A 14,758-nucleotide genomic window follows, 5' to 3' on the forward strand; every position below is an offset into this window, starting at 1 on the left:
GTCAGGCATGGTGACGCATGCCTGTAGTCCCAGCTACTTGGGAGGCTGAGGCAAGAGAATTGCTTGAACCCGGGAGCTGGCGGTTGCAGTGAGCCAAGATTGTGTCACTGCACTTCAGCCTGGGCAAGAGAGTGAGACTCTGTCTCAAAACAAACAAACAAACAAAAAATCACATATGGACAATTTTTTCCCCCTTTTAAAAGACTTCCAAGTATCCAGGGAGTTGCACTAGTGCAAAAATCAGAGCTTTTCCTTTAACAAATCATACATCTTAATTTTCTTTTCATAATACCATAATAGTTAATTAATAAAATAATCTCATTTATATTTGGGAAAGAAATTTGGGATTAAAAAAAGGCAGATTCTAATTATGCTTGGATTAATATTGTTACTTCTACTAATCTCAAACTCTAAGAGTCAGAATCCCCCGACGGGCTTGTTAAAACACAAATTGCTGGCCCCACCCCCGAGTTTCTGACTCAGCTGGTCTGAGTTAGGATCAGAGCATTTGCATTTCTAACAACTTCCCAGGTGTTGCCCATGATGCCGGTTGCAGTTCTAACAACTTCCCAGGTGTTGCCCATGATGCCGGTCTGGTCCGGGGACCACACTTTAAGAAGCACTGCCTCAGAGGGTAGACGTGAGAAGCCTTGGGGATTTGGTTGCTCGTATAAAGGTAAGGGAGTGGGCAGAGACAAGGAGGATGTCCAGGTTTCTGGTCTGAGCACTAGGGTACAGGGTGATGCAATTCGCTCTGCGTGTAAAATTCACAATGAGGAGCAGGTTGCGGGGATGATTCATTCAATTAAAATCCTACTGAATTTGAGGGCATCTCTTTAAATATATACAAAAAGGCAATTAGTTATTTGTATCTGAGGTCAGGAGAGAGAGCCTAGGAGGAAAGAGATTGATAAATCTTCAGTGTGTAGATGATACTTGAAGCCGTTATGCTCTGGAAAGTGCCTGTAGAGTGGGAAGCAAGAAGAGACTGACATATAGATAAATACTTACCCAATTAGGGGGAAAAAAGATACGAGGAGAATGATAAAGAGAAAAAAAAATATTTTTTTTAAAAAGGAAAAAGGAGTGTTAAGTGATATTCAGTGTTGCCAAGAGATCAAGATTAAGACTGAAAGCTATTGATAATACCCTTGTAGAGAGGAATTTGGAGCGCTGAGAGCACTGCCCACATTTCAGCAGGTTGAGGTTTGGAGACAGGGGTGTAGGGTGTGGTGGGAAGATGGGAGGTGAAGTCAGTCCACATGTATGATTAGCTCAAGAGCTTCTGTGCCCCCTCACTTGGGCTTTTTGCCCAGGTAGATGCATCGGAAGGTTAGTGAGGGTGGGAATTGAAGATACCAGCCTAAAGCGGTGGTTTAAAGAGTAGGCTACAAAGTCAGAAGACCAGAGGGGGTGAATGGCAGAAGTGAGGGCAGCCAAGATTCTCAAGGTCTGCAGGCGAAGGGGGTTCAGATAGGATGCCTACAGGTATTCTTGGGTAGATAACTCGGTTTTAGTTGGTAAACTGCTGGAGGGTGTGGCCTGGAGAGTGGTCTGCTGGCTAAGATTGTGTGAAGGTGAGTGCTTGCATTGGCGTACTCTCACTCTCTTTCTTCCTCTAGATGTGAATGATTTGCTAGTCGTGGTTCCCATTCCAGTATGTAACCAGTTTTCAGGTCATTGTCAGTTTTTTTGTATTGGTGCTTAAAAAAACAAAACAAAACTGTTTTCAGTATTTAAAAACACATTAAGCTTTCTATGTACCAGGCTCTGTTTTAAGCACTTTACAATTATTAACTGTATTAATCTTCATTACAAGCCTGGTGAGATAGTTTTTATTTTCCTTTTGCAGAATGCACTGAAGCACAAGAAAATTATGTTCATTTTCTTCCTTGCTTTGAAGTTCCATTATCAGCACAAAACCTTCGACTGCTTTTTTGCATTTCTGGCTATCTCTGACCCTAACTTGCCACAACACAGATCCATGCAGGTTGAAACACAAAGCTGTTTTCTCCTTTGGGTATATAGTGTGTAAAATGACTGCTGGGGCCTGCTGTTTTCCTGGGAGTGACTTCTCTTTCTGTGCTTTGTATTTTAAATTCATGATATTTACAGGATTTTATATGTAGAACAGCTGATGTCCAGGTTAAATGCTGTGGATGCGGGGGGAGTCTCTTCCATTGAGCAGAAGTTTTCGATGTATGGCATTTCCTGATTCCCACTATCAAGCATAGCCTATCCCAGGGTATGGGAAGACTTTTCCTATTTTAATTATTTCAAGCCATGTGTCTGCACAGTGTACACATTTGACTAATTTGCTGTTTTATGAGGGAATAATAAAAATATCAAAACTGAAGAAGACCTTAGCAAGTATTTAATATAGCCCAGTTCTCTTAAATTGGCAAGTGAGGACATTGGAGCTCAAAAGGTGAAGTGACTTTTCTGTCCAAAATAGATTTGACAGAGCCAGGATCTTAGTCTCCTGCTGTTCAGGGCAATTTGCTTTTTCCCCACGCCACACTGCCTTCTATTAGAAAAGGAAATTGTTTTTCATTTAAAACAGAGTCTAACTTTCCTCATATTATTGGTAGCTAATGGCCCTGTGCATTCGTTAAAGTAGCTGGGTAACAAGTATTTCTTTAATAAACGAATTACCTCACTTCTGGGTCAGGTCAATGTGTTATGAAGGTGTTATGTGTTATGAAGAATCCTGGACATTTTTAGATTTTACTTTTAAGAAAATACTAGGCATTCAAAGGGATACTTTTAAGAAAATACTAGGGGATTCAAAGATGGAAGACAGCCTAAGACAACAGTGGAGCTTAGCATGAGTTATCTGCGTGAGAAATCTGCGTGAAAAATAACACGACGGTATTTTATTTATTTGTTTGTTTGTTTATTTATTTTTGAGATGGAGTCTCACTCTGTCATCCAGGCTGGAGTGCAAAGGCACGATCTCGGCTCGCTGCAAACTCCTCCCCCTGCAAACTCCACCCCAGGGTTCTAGTGATTCTCTTACCTCAGCCTCCTGAGTAGCTGGGATTACAGGTGCCCGCCACCACACACAGCTACTTTTTTTGTATTTTTAGTAGAGACGAGGTTTCACCATGTTGGCCAGGATGGTCTTGAACTCCTGACCTCAGATAATCCACCCACCGTGGCCTCCCGAAGTGCTGGGATTGCACGCGTGAGCCACAATGCCCAGCCATGTACTTTAAATACCATGGTGAAATGACAACTTTGAAAAGAAGAGTTTAAGTGTCTCCTATGTTTGCATTTTGTGCAGTGAAATGAAGGGGACAGGATAGTTGCTGAGACTGGATTTCACTGTCTCCTCTTAGGACAGGAGAGAATGTGTCTATGTGGCACGTTGGGCAGGGTTCACATGGGGCTTCTGAGGAAAGTCCTCAGAAGTTGGGTGGTTGAGTTGGGACATTTGGCCTGGGGGAACCAGATGCTCTAAGCCACAATTTCTTTTTTTTTTTTTTTTGAGATGGAGTCTCACTCTGTCGCCCAGGCTGGAGTGCAGTGGCCGGATCTCAGCTCACTGCAAGCTCCGCCTCCTGGGTTCACGCCATTCTCAGCCTCCCGAGTAGCTGGGACTACAGGCGCCCGCCACCTTGCCCGGCTAGTTTTGTGTATTTTTTAGTAGAGATGGGGTTTCACCGTGTTGGCCAGGATGGTCTCGATCTCCTGACCTCGTGATCTGCCCGTCTCAGGCCTCCCAAAGTGCTGGGATTACAGGCTTGAGCCACCGCGCCCGGCCCAAAGCCACAATTTCTAAGGCAATTTAGACTTAGTTCCCCATGATGCTGTGTGTTGAAAAACTTGGCAACACTGATTCACTTGGAAGTAGCTACATGAGATGAGGACAGTTCACAGACTGATGGAATGTGCTTTGGGTGCAGATAAGAAATATATCAGAGTCTCCCTGTAGCTTTGAAGTTGCAAGAGGCCTGTGTTTAAGCCTGTAGGTAGGAGTACGGTGGCTTCATTGTCATCACTGTTTTCTGATATTGAGCTGCTCATGGTCCTAGGCAGGCTGTACTGAGGCTCCTACTGACCCAGGCAGGAGCATGACAAGAGGGTGTCTTTGAAAAAAACAAAGCTGCTAGTGCAAAGCCAAAATATAGCCAAGATTAAAGACTATAACAAACTGAGCTATTTTGAATCTGAAAGTTACCTCATGTTTTGGTAAATATTAATTGTATTTTGATTATATTTACTGAAGATGGATGGACAAGAGGACTTCTGAGCCATGGTCCCAGGGTCATGGGACAAGTGGAGAAAACTTTTTCTTATTTATTTATTTTTATTTTTTTTTTGGTGAGGGGGATAAAGGTCTTTATTGAACAACCTTATCTCACTCAGTAGCAAAAGAGCAGGAGGCAACAATTCTCCCAGAAGTCTGTAGCCGTGTCCACCCTGGGCAGCAGGATGCATGGCCCACTGATACATCAGCTGCAGTTCAGAGCCCCTGGTGGTCACTTAAAGATCATAACTGGGGTTCTTCCGAAGGATAACAAAACCTTCCAGAACAGGGGTAACAGGAAGAAATTTCTCAGTGGCCAATTCTGCCCGTTCCCCGTGGGCCAACAACACTGAGGTTGTATGTGTCTGGATCCCTGTGATGGTCTTAGGCTTGCCAGCCTGGCCCACCACATCCACCTGCCTGGTCCACACAGACAGACACTGGCAATGGCCACAGGTCCTCATCAAACGTAACCAGCATTCGGGGCTGCATGGCAGCCACCAGCCCATACAACACATAGTGTGATTTGCCCAGAATAATGTTTCAAACATCCAGGAAAGAGACAAGCACAGTGAACAGCCCAGCCACGGCCACTGGACTCATAAGCTGCTGGTCACTGTGGTAGGGGCAGAGGGTAAGTGTACCCTTCCCTAAATGTGTCAGGCCTTGTGCCAAGCACATCATGAAGAGGTGGTTGGGGTCCTTGGCATGATATTGAGCTAACTGGTGCAACATTACAACCAGACGGGCATTGTTGGTACCACTGCCCACCATGCCCATGGCAAAAATGGAGTTATAGGAAATTTCTGGATCAGCATCATGAGAGAATTTGCTTAGGGTATCCAGAATGTTGAGTCGTGGATTTGAAACAGAGATGAGGGCCAGCGCTAAAGGTACATCTCTCCGGAGTGTAGGTTCCCCATATCTCAGCAAGTGGCCAGAGGTTCGTAGTGCCATCTCTGCACCAATCTCCCCCATAGCAATAAGGGCAGTCCCCAGAACAGCCACTCCCTGATGTGCTCCCATGTCTCTTTCCCAGAAAGAAAGCAGGAGTTTCCTTTTTGTCCTTGTCCTTCTTTATCTTCTTGTCTTTGTCTTCCTCCTCATTTTTGGAGTCAACATGTTCACTACAAATGTGGAGCAGCTGCTGCACCTTCAGTGCATTCCCAGAGCCTGCATATGCACACACATCCGCCAGTGTGTTGGCAAAACTGTGGAATGGCTCTGACGCGACCTCCAGTGCAGCCAGGATTGCCTCGATGGCCTCTCCCCTCCCCAGGTGATTGAGACCCAGTCCAAGAGGAAGCCAACGAGTGTAAGTGTCCTTGAGCTCAGCCTCTGACTTCTCCATGATGGTCTGAAGGATAGTGGAAGTTACACTCCATTGCAGGACCCCACTGCCATCTTTCCAGAGACTAGAGCTGTCACACCTGCCACCTCCATGCTGGACTTTGAATCTCCCATCACAGGCAGCAGCAGTGTTAGGACATCTTCACGATTTGAGCCAGCATAGGCCAAGCCTAGACCGAAGATGGAACTAAGTCTCATGGTGTTGCTTTGTGGAGAACAGAGTCTGAGAGCAGTCCCAGAGCAGGGCCACACTCATTCCGGACCCCAGAGTTCACTGTGCCACAGGCAAGAAGAGCTCCTGACTTAATGTAGTCCTCACAGGAGTACAGGTACCTGTCAGTCTGGGTGAAGCCACTATCCACATCCCACAGCAGAATCATCCCCAGACATGCAGCTACACTCAACATTCCGTGGTCCTTGTTCTTGTAAAGCCATTTGTTGCCATCATCTGTTAGCAGCTTGTCTTGACCAAAAGCTGCATTCACAAAGCCATTCACAAAACAGGAGGCCAGGTTCATGCGGGCAGAGTCCATCTGAGAGCCACTACCCCCAAACCTGTTGTTCTCTAGGTGGGTTTTGCAGATGTCATCAGGCACCTTGGGCTCCATGATGTCCGGCTCCTGAGCTAAGGCCAAGAAGTTGCTGTTGAGCGGTACACTGGACATGATCTCTGCCAGGTGCTCATACTCCTCGCCATCTTCCCTCAGCTCCAGGGACACCCCATGCCGGCCTAGCATGAATGCCATCTGTTCCGTACTACCACATCCTTGCAGGATGTGAAGATGTCTTCTACCATCTCCATGTCATTGAACATCAAGGCCAATCTCAGGACTTCAGGGAAGCAGCTAAACTTTCAGAACACACCCAGGGCACAACGCAGTAGGGCTGAGTTCTCAGACTCAGGCACGTAATTCACACAACTGGTGAGATAAAGGCAGACCTTTGTGTATGCGTTCTCACTGATGTCCTTCTCCAGCATGTCTACCTGCTCAATTTTCATAAGCAGGTTGCAGGCCTCATGCTCTGCATTGTGGGCCTGTTGTAGGGGATGATTTCCTTCACCAGAGTGAGCAGTGGCTCCTGCTGGACCTTCTCTGCATCATCCAGCTCCTGCCACTCCTTAGCCACTTCTCCTGCCAGATGCCTGACATACTCATGACCCCATGATGCCAATTCCTTCTGGGAGCCTACTGGCTGATACTTGAGGCACTCCCGCTCCCCACTCACGGCCATGGCCAAAACAGAGATGATAGCAGCAGCAAAATGCTTATTCTCCCCAGTGGCCATGTTCTCAAAGATTTCCTTCAGTTTGCCATAGTGTGGATGCAGAAGTTGAGAGGCTTGGGCACTGAAGTCATAGAAGGTGTAGAAGAACAAATCTGCGTTCGCAATTCCTCCAGCACTGGTCGATATAGGGATGTGTCCTTCTCCCCTAGTCGTTCCACGAGCATCTCCAGTTCATCTCAAAGCTGTTTATCCTCCTCACACAGCTCCTGTTCTTTGTCCTTGTCCCCAGCATTCTGCCACTCCTTGCCGCTTGACTTCTTGTCGGTGCCGCTGGGAGGCTGCCGCTGGGGGCTGCACTGGCATCTTGTCCCGGCCTCCCTCCTCCACCTCTGCCGCCACTGCCCTTTATGTTTTAATTTTCATGGGTACATGGTAGTGTGTGTGTGTGTGTGTATATGTACGTGTATACATATGTATGTGTGTATATATATGTATGTGTATATGTATGTATGTGTGTATATATATGTATGTGTGTATATATGGGAAAAACTTTTTCTTTAGTATTGTATTTGAAATGCACCTAATGTTTTTACTACAATGAGGCAGTTTTTCTTTTTCTTTTTCTTTTCTTTTTTTTTTTTGAGACAGGGTCTGGCTCTGTGACCCAGACTGGAGTATAGTGGTACAATTATATGACACTGCAGCTTCAGACTGTTGAGTAGCGAGGACCACAGGCATGTACCACCATACTCTGCTAATTTTTATATATTTTGTAGAGACAGGTTCTGGCTGTGTTGCGCAGGCTGGTCTTGAACTCCTGGCCTCAAGTGATCCTCCTGCCTCAGCCTCCCAAAGTGCTGGAATCACAGGTGTGAGTGAGGGTGCTGGGACAATGAGGCAATTTTCATATTCAAAATAGATGGCAGCCGAAGCCAGGCCAAGGGTCGAGGCAGAAATCTTGCGTTATGAACCTTAGAATGCTACAACATTTGACATAATCCCCTGCAAACAGGGGTGCTCAAGAGACAGGTTTTGAGCTTCATGCATCAGTTAGCTGGTCTTTGAGGGTGACATCTGTTGGTTCATATAATCACTCTTCTTCCCGGGTGTCAATTGTGTAACTGAAAGATGGGATCTACATATGCCACGTTCAAAATGATTTAAAAAAAATAGTATGGCCGGGCACAGTGGCTCACACCTATAATCCCTGCACTTTGGGAGGCCAAGGCGGGCAGATCACAAAGTCAGGAGATCGAGACCATCCTGGCTAAAATGGTGAAACCCCGTGTCTACTAATAAAATAATACAAAAAATTAGCCGGGCTTGGTGGTACATGCCTGTAGTCCCAGCTACGTGGGAGGCTGAGGCAGGAGAATTGCTTGAACCCAGGAGGTGGAGGTTGCAGTGAGCTGAGATCACGCCACTGCACTCCAGCCTGGGTGACAGAGCGAGACTCTGTCTCAAAAAAAAAAAAAAAAAAAAAAAAAAGTATGGCCAGATGCAGTGACTCACACTGTAATCCCAGCACTTTGGGAGGTCAAGGTGGGCAGATCACTTGAGGTCAGGAGCTCAAGACCAGGCTAGCCAACATGGTGAAACCCCGTCTCTACTAAAAATACAAAAAATGAGCCAGGTGTGGTGGCGTGCAACTCTAGTCCCAGCTACTCGAGAGGCTGAGATGGGAGAATCCCTTGAACCCAGGAGGCGGATGTTGCAGTAAGCTGAGACTTTGTCTCAAAAAATAAAAATAAAACTAAATAGTCTATAGTGAAGAGTAGAGTGCCTAATTTACTGTGTAGTAAGAAAGCATTCACTTTCCTTATAGGCTGTTTGAGTTTATTTAGGAACTTGCCCCCATATAAGTGAATACTAATCTAGTATCATTTTTGTACCATTCACTTGACAGTTGTTATAGGGTCTGTTCTTTAAAATGGAATCTTGATAGAATGGGAATTTCAGACTTATTTTGGAGATAAGCTGTAAAGAACTAATGGAGGATGATGTTCTCCTCAGGGTAAGATGGAAGACGGAGCAATTAGACCCCATGGTGAATGCAGATTAATGAATCTAAGTGGGTCTGTTTATTTTTTTCCAGTTTAGTTGGCCGGAGTGGAGGAGCGAGTCATAGAAAATTGGGGCTTTTAATTTCTTGTTTCTTCATGCCACGACATTCAGTACTGACTGAGGGTCAAGCCCTGTGCTAAGTACTTAACATGATCACTTCAATTAATTGGTCTTAAATAACTCAGTTAATCTGACTTCCATTTTCTGATGTGAAAACTGAGACTTAGGGTAACTTGCCCAGAGTCGATTGTTTTGTAAGCGACAGAAGATGGAATTCCAGCCCACAAAGGCTGACTCTACATCTTGTGCCCTTTCTCCACCCTCCATAGCCAATCTGTTGGTCTTTTTTCTCTTTCTGTTGCCATCACTCTGGTCCAAGTCACCTTAGTGTAGAGCTTGGTCTCTAGCAGTAGTCCCCTAATTAGTCTCTGTGGGTCCACTCTGCTCCCTTTGGTCCCTTCTCCACAAAAGAGTTTTTTTTTTTTTTTTTTTTTTTTTTTTCTTTTTAAAAGACAGGATTTCTCCCTGTCACCCATGCTGGAGTGCAATGGAGCAATCATAGCTCACTGCAGCCTCAAACTCCTGGACTCAAGTAATCCTCCCACCTGGGCCCCCCAACGTGCTAGGAATACAGGTGTGAGCCATTGCACCTGACCCTGATTTTTAAAAACCTAGTCCAATCTTGTTACACTTGGAGATGCTTTACCCTAGGGTGATACTGTAGCTCTTATTTATGACCTACAGGGACCTCCCTTAGCTACCTCCTGGCTAGGCTGGCAGCTTCATCTTATGCTATTCTGTGTTACTGTGCTACCTGGGAATATTTATAAAATGCAAATTCTTGGACTCTGTTTCTGGAAAGTCTGATTGACTAGATCTGAGACTGGGCTCTGGGAATATGAATTTTTGATAAGCCAGATTTGGGAAAGTCTTGCTCTAGAAAGTATGTTCTGTGAATGTTAGTTGCTACTTCACCATGGAAGCTGCTCTTGTCTTTTATTTCACTCACCTTTGAATTCTCAAGAGTTACAATACAGCTCTGCTCATGAGAGGTGCTGTGCCAGAGCTAAGCCTTAATAACAAAACATTTTCCCTGGATTGATCATTATGGCTTTGGTTAACTTCCTGTGTGTAATTGAGAAACTGCTCAGCCAAGAGAGATGGAGAGACACATGGAGAGACACATGGAGAGACACACAGAGAGACAGAGAGAGAGAGACAGAGAGAGAGAGAGACAGAGACACAGAGAGAGAGAGAAAGAGAGGAAGAAAGAGAGAGAAAGAGAAAGAAAGAAAGGGAGAGAAAGAAAGAGAGAGAAAAAGAGAGAGAGAAGGAGAGAGAGAGAGACTGAGGCTGAGTTTGTCTCCAGTTGGGGTTAACAGAATTTTCGGTGGAATTAACACCACTTTTTATTTCTTACAAGAACTTTCTCTATTTAACTTTTTCTCTATTTGAAAAAACTTGAGATGTAAAATGCAGATGTTCATGCCCAGATATGTTGCTGAATAAAAACTCTGTATATTGGCCGGGCACAGTGGCTCGCGCCTGTAATCCCCAGCACTTTGGGAGGCGGAGGCGGGTGGATCACGAGGTCAGGAGATCGAGACCATCCTGGCTAACACGGCGAAACCCCTAAAAATACAAAAACTTAGCAGGGCGTGATGGCAGGCTCCTGTAGTCCCAGCTACTCGGGAGTCTGAGGCAGGAGAATGGCGTGAACCCGAGAGGCGGAGCTTGCAGTGAGCCAAGATCGCGCCACTGCACTCCAGCCTGGGCGACAGAGCGAGACTCCATCTCGAAAAAACAAAAAACAAAAAAATCTCTGTATATTAAATGTAATCTTATTCAATATATACTGTACCCATAAGCCTAACCTCAGGGTTTTTCTTCCTTTTGCTTCTTCCTTTATATATTAACACGTTTTTTGAAATGTACTTTTGAAATACAAGGGGTTGTAAAACATTGAACTTACAGAATGTGAAGAATAAAATAACCATTTTTGTACTTATCAAAGTTTCAAACAACCCTACAATAATTTGGAAAACTTTTGCAAGAATCTTGTCTGTAAGGTTTATATTCTAGATTAAGAAGTTATTACGTAATGCACATACAGATATAGATACAATTACTTTTCACAGATTAATTTTTACAGATATTTTTTTCTACCTTTATCCCCAAGTATTTGATTTGTAAGTTATTTACTTGCACCTCATATGTGTGCATAAAATGAACAAGGTACTATTTATGTCACATTATTTCAGTTCTTTGTTTTTGGTTAATTCTAGCATTTGTACTGCATTAAATTATTTTATTGCAGTGTTGATTTTTATTTTCCCCATTTGCACTGAAGAGAATGTTAGGTTGACATTTCTTCTTGGCATGTCTCTAAGCTCAGCAAATATAGCAACCGAGGTGCTAAATTTCAGCCAAAAATAGAACTCCTCAGCCTCATTTTGGAAATTTCTTCTCATTCATGCACAGGGATTCTAGTGTCAAATTTTTAGCTCTGCCCTCTGCTGGTCACTTCAAATTATGCAGAAGAATTCTCAGAATAGTGTTCATGTCCAAATAGGAGTTAGAGGAAGGCGTCTTAACATTTCACCACTGCAAAATATATTCCAGGAAAATTAATTGTAATAGCTTTACATGTTAAAATTAAAAATTCTTTGAGGTAAATTTTTGAAATTAGAGAGGAGTGAAATCTTTATAGATTTTTCAATAAAATAGCATTTGTGTTTTTTTCTCCCCCAAGTACAGGTGAAAACAAATATGGTTATAGTAAAGGTAACAATAACATTAGAGAAAACAATCTGATATGTATAAATGCTAATGTTGATTAAGTATTTTTTGTCCTCTTCTGATATAGCACTTACTCCATTAAAGTCTCTTGATAGGTTAAAATAACACAACTTCCTTTTCAGATAAAATGGATTTTTAATTAAGTTGTATTTGCTAAAGGGTTATATGCTCCTTTAGCTAAATGATTAACCATTATTGAAATATGTTTTCACTTTTAAGGATGTGAACAAAAATTTTGTACAGAAGCTTATATCAAGATACAAAGATCATGGTTGCTTATAGATACGGCAATCCTTCTTCCAGCCATCAAGCAATCCTTCAGCCAGCCATCAGACATAGTCAACAAATAACTTGGGTGGAAACTGGGTAGTCTCTTCTGTGTACAGAAGGAAAATGATTATGGATGAAACAAGACATCAGTCCATCCCATGCGCTCATTAATTATGAACAAGAAGCAATGCCTGTAAACATGAGGAAAGTTTTTACAACATGAGACCAAGTAAAACAGGGAAGGCATATCTTGCTTACAAACTTGTTGGATCAAGGCTTTAATTAAGGTCAAACTGACATTTAATAATAATTTGAGACTAAAATCCAGCTAAAGAGTACTGAGCTAGGTGATGAAAATTGGTTTCGTTTCTCAACTCTTACCAATGGTGTGGCCTCACCAGTAACAGTCAAACTAAACCCTCTAATGACCCGTTTAATGCTAATAGTCACCATTTTCTGAGCTCTTACTTTGCTGAGGGTTTTACACATGTCATTTGATCTTTAACACCCCTTGGACGTTTTGTCAGGTGTGTTTTTTATAAAGAGACTGGTCATAATAATTAGCAGAGAAGCTATTCAGATCTAGGTATGTTACACTCTGAAATGCCTGCTCCTAACTGCTGTGCCTATTATGCAGAAATCCCTAAATCTATTTTGGAATAATCATGACAGGCCATGCATCCACATGTCTTAGCATTTCACAAGTATGTTCAAAGGCAAAGAGATTATGGGTTCTCACAGGAACCTTCCCTTTATCCATAGCTTCAGAAGATGAAAAGTATGTAGTAGAACCTAAACCATCCTTCTATGGGACTATACATGGATATTATGCATAAATATCCTGGTTTCTAAGTCCCAATTGTTGTGTTGATTTAAGGACATAGTCTTTAGAAATGACTTGTTCAAATTCTCTACTTCATTCTCTTGAATTATATTTGGGACGAAGCACTGCACATGAAGGCCGACCTTGTTTTTAAATGATGATAATAAGTGTAGCCATAATGGCTATATGGTCTGCTAACGGGTGAGTCAATTCCCATTCTAAGCACCAACAAGGCACCCTAGTCTATAAGTAGCAGAGCATGTCACAGATCTTAATCTCAGTTCCAGCTTGCTTCCTGTGCAATACGTGGTTGGTGACAGATCTTAAGGCTGAGCCCTTATTTTAGCTTTTCTTTCTGTGAAAAGAGACCCAACAGGCAGCTTTAATATATGTGCTACTTCTGCTTGGTATGTGTTTTCCCGGAGCGCATTGTTCAAACCTCACCTTCAGCTAACACCTTTGAGAAAATGTAAGCTCCGGTGTGGGCAAAGTCTGGATTCTGAGACACAGGAGTCTTAGAAAATTGTGAATGCAGTTTCGTACAGTGTTTCTTTTTGCTTAAGAAAATCTTTATGATAGGCATTTAGATGTTGCCCTGCTCAGCTTGAGACTTGCTATCTAAATTTAAGACTGAATCACTGAAAAGTGTAAGTCTGCCTCTGAAGGAGCAGAACTGTCTGTGTAGCAAAGCAGAGGAACCAGTGGACTTTTTCTTTATTTCATTTTTTTGAGATAGGGTCTTGCTCTGTTGTCCAGACTAGAGTGCAGTGGTGCTATCATAGCTCACTGCAGCCACAAACTCCTCGGTTCAAGCGATCCTCCCACCTTAACCTCCCTAGTAGCTGGGACTACAGATGTGTACCACCTAGCCCATCTAATTTTTTTTTTGTTTTTTTAATAGAGATTTTGCCATGTTGCCCAGGCTGGTCTTGAACTCCTGGGCTCAAGCAATCCTTCTGCTTCGGCCTTCCAAAGTGCTGGGAATATAGGCATGAACCACCATGCCTGGCCTCCAATGGACGTTTTAATGCATGTCACTGTTCTGAATTAATCCCTGCTATCAGCACTTTTCATATTCCCTTTTCTTATTCCTTCTTGAGGGTAGGTACCACCATGGGCTCTGACATTTACAGAATACACGTAAGTCTCCCCTCTGTCTAATCCGCCCTGCTCCTGTCTTCTCTAGGCCCAGTCTAAATCCTCGTGCTCTTCACTGGACCCTTGTGATACTCTGAGCTCCTTTAAAAAAAAAAGAAAAAAGAAAAAAAAAAAAAGCCTTACATTCCTTTCATTCCTTCCTTTAGCTCAAAATTGGTTTCCTTTTATAAGGCTACAGTTTTTGAAATTCACCCCACTCTAATTCTTTCCTTTGGATCTTCTACTGTCATAGAGCCAGGAGGAGGATGTGTGTGCGGGGGGGTGGGTTCCATATGCGTAACCTTTTGTTTCCGTTTCCAAATTTGTCCTAGCAACAGCGTCATGCGGTCGACTCATACCTACCAGGCTCTCTTCTTATGCTTGTTCCCAGCATGGTGGCCCTGTTGCCTGTGCCTACTTCTGAGATGAGCTAGGATTAAGCAGAGACAACATCCCAAGAAACTCAAGTCATGCTAGAATACCAATGTGGGAGATTCTATTTCCGGAACCCTTGCTGCTCTACTAAGCAGATCCATGCAGAGAGAAGCCTGCCGCTGTCTTAGCATTTCTCAGCCTTTCAACCCTGCGGAGTGTCTACTTTGCAACTCACCACCTCCTTCCCCCTTACTCAGAGCCATCAGTGATTGTTGGAGACAGCCACAAAACAGTGGCAATAAAATCCACTAAACTTTCCAGAGGCCCAGTCTGAGTTGTTCACTCCGTAGCTCTGTGATTTTGGGCGAGTTACTTATTTGAGACTTAGTGTTTTCATCTGTGAGATGAGGAAAATCGAAGAGTTTTGGTGAGGATCAGATAAAATATCAGGCACCTATGTA

General features: G+C 43.5%; 1 protein-coding gene and 1 pseudogene across 2 annotated transcripts in view; one reads left to right on the plus strand and one right to left on the minus strand.

The window, feature by feature from the left end:
• FMN2 (formin 2) overlaps positions 1-14,758 on the plus strand; it is a 415,306-nt gene that overhangs the window by 48,521 nt on the left and 352,027 nt on the right. The window lies entirely within an intron of this gene.
• Positions 4,489-7,068, minus strand: LOC104679197 (annotated as a pseudogene).

Source organism: Rhinopithecus roxellana, chromosome 8 (genome assembly GCF_007565055.1).
Source record: "Rhinopithecus roxellana isolate Shanxi Qingling chromosome 8, ASM756505v1, whole genome shotgun sequence".
Lineage (NCBI taxonomy): Eukaryota > Metazoa > Chordata > Mammalia > Primates > Cercopithecidae > Rhinopithecus > Rhinopithecus roxellana.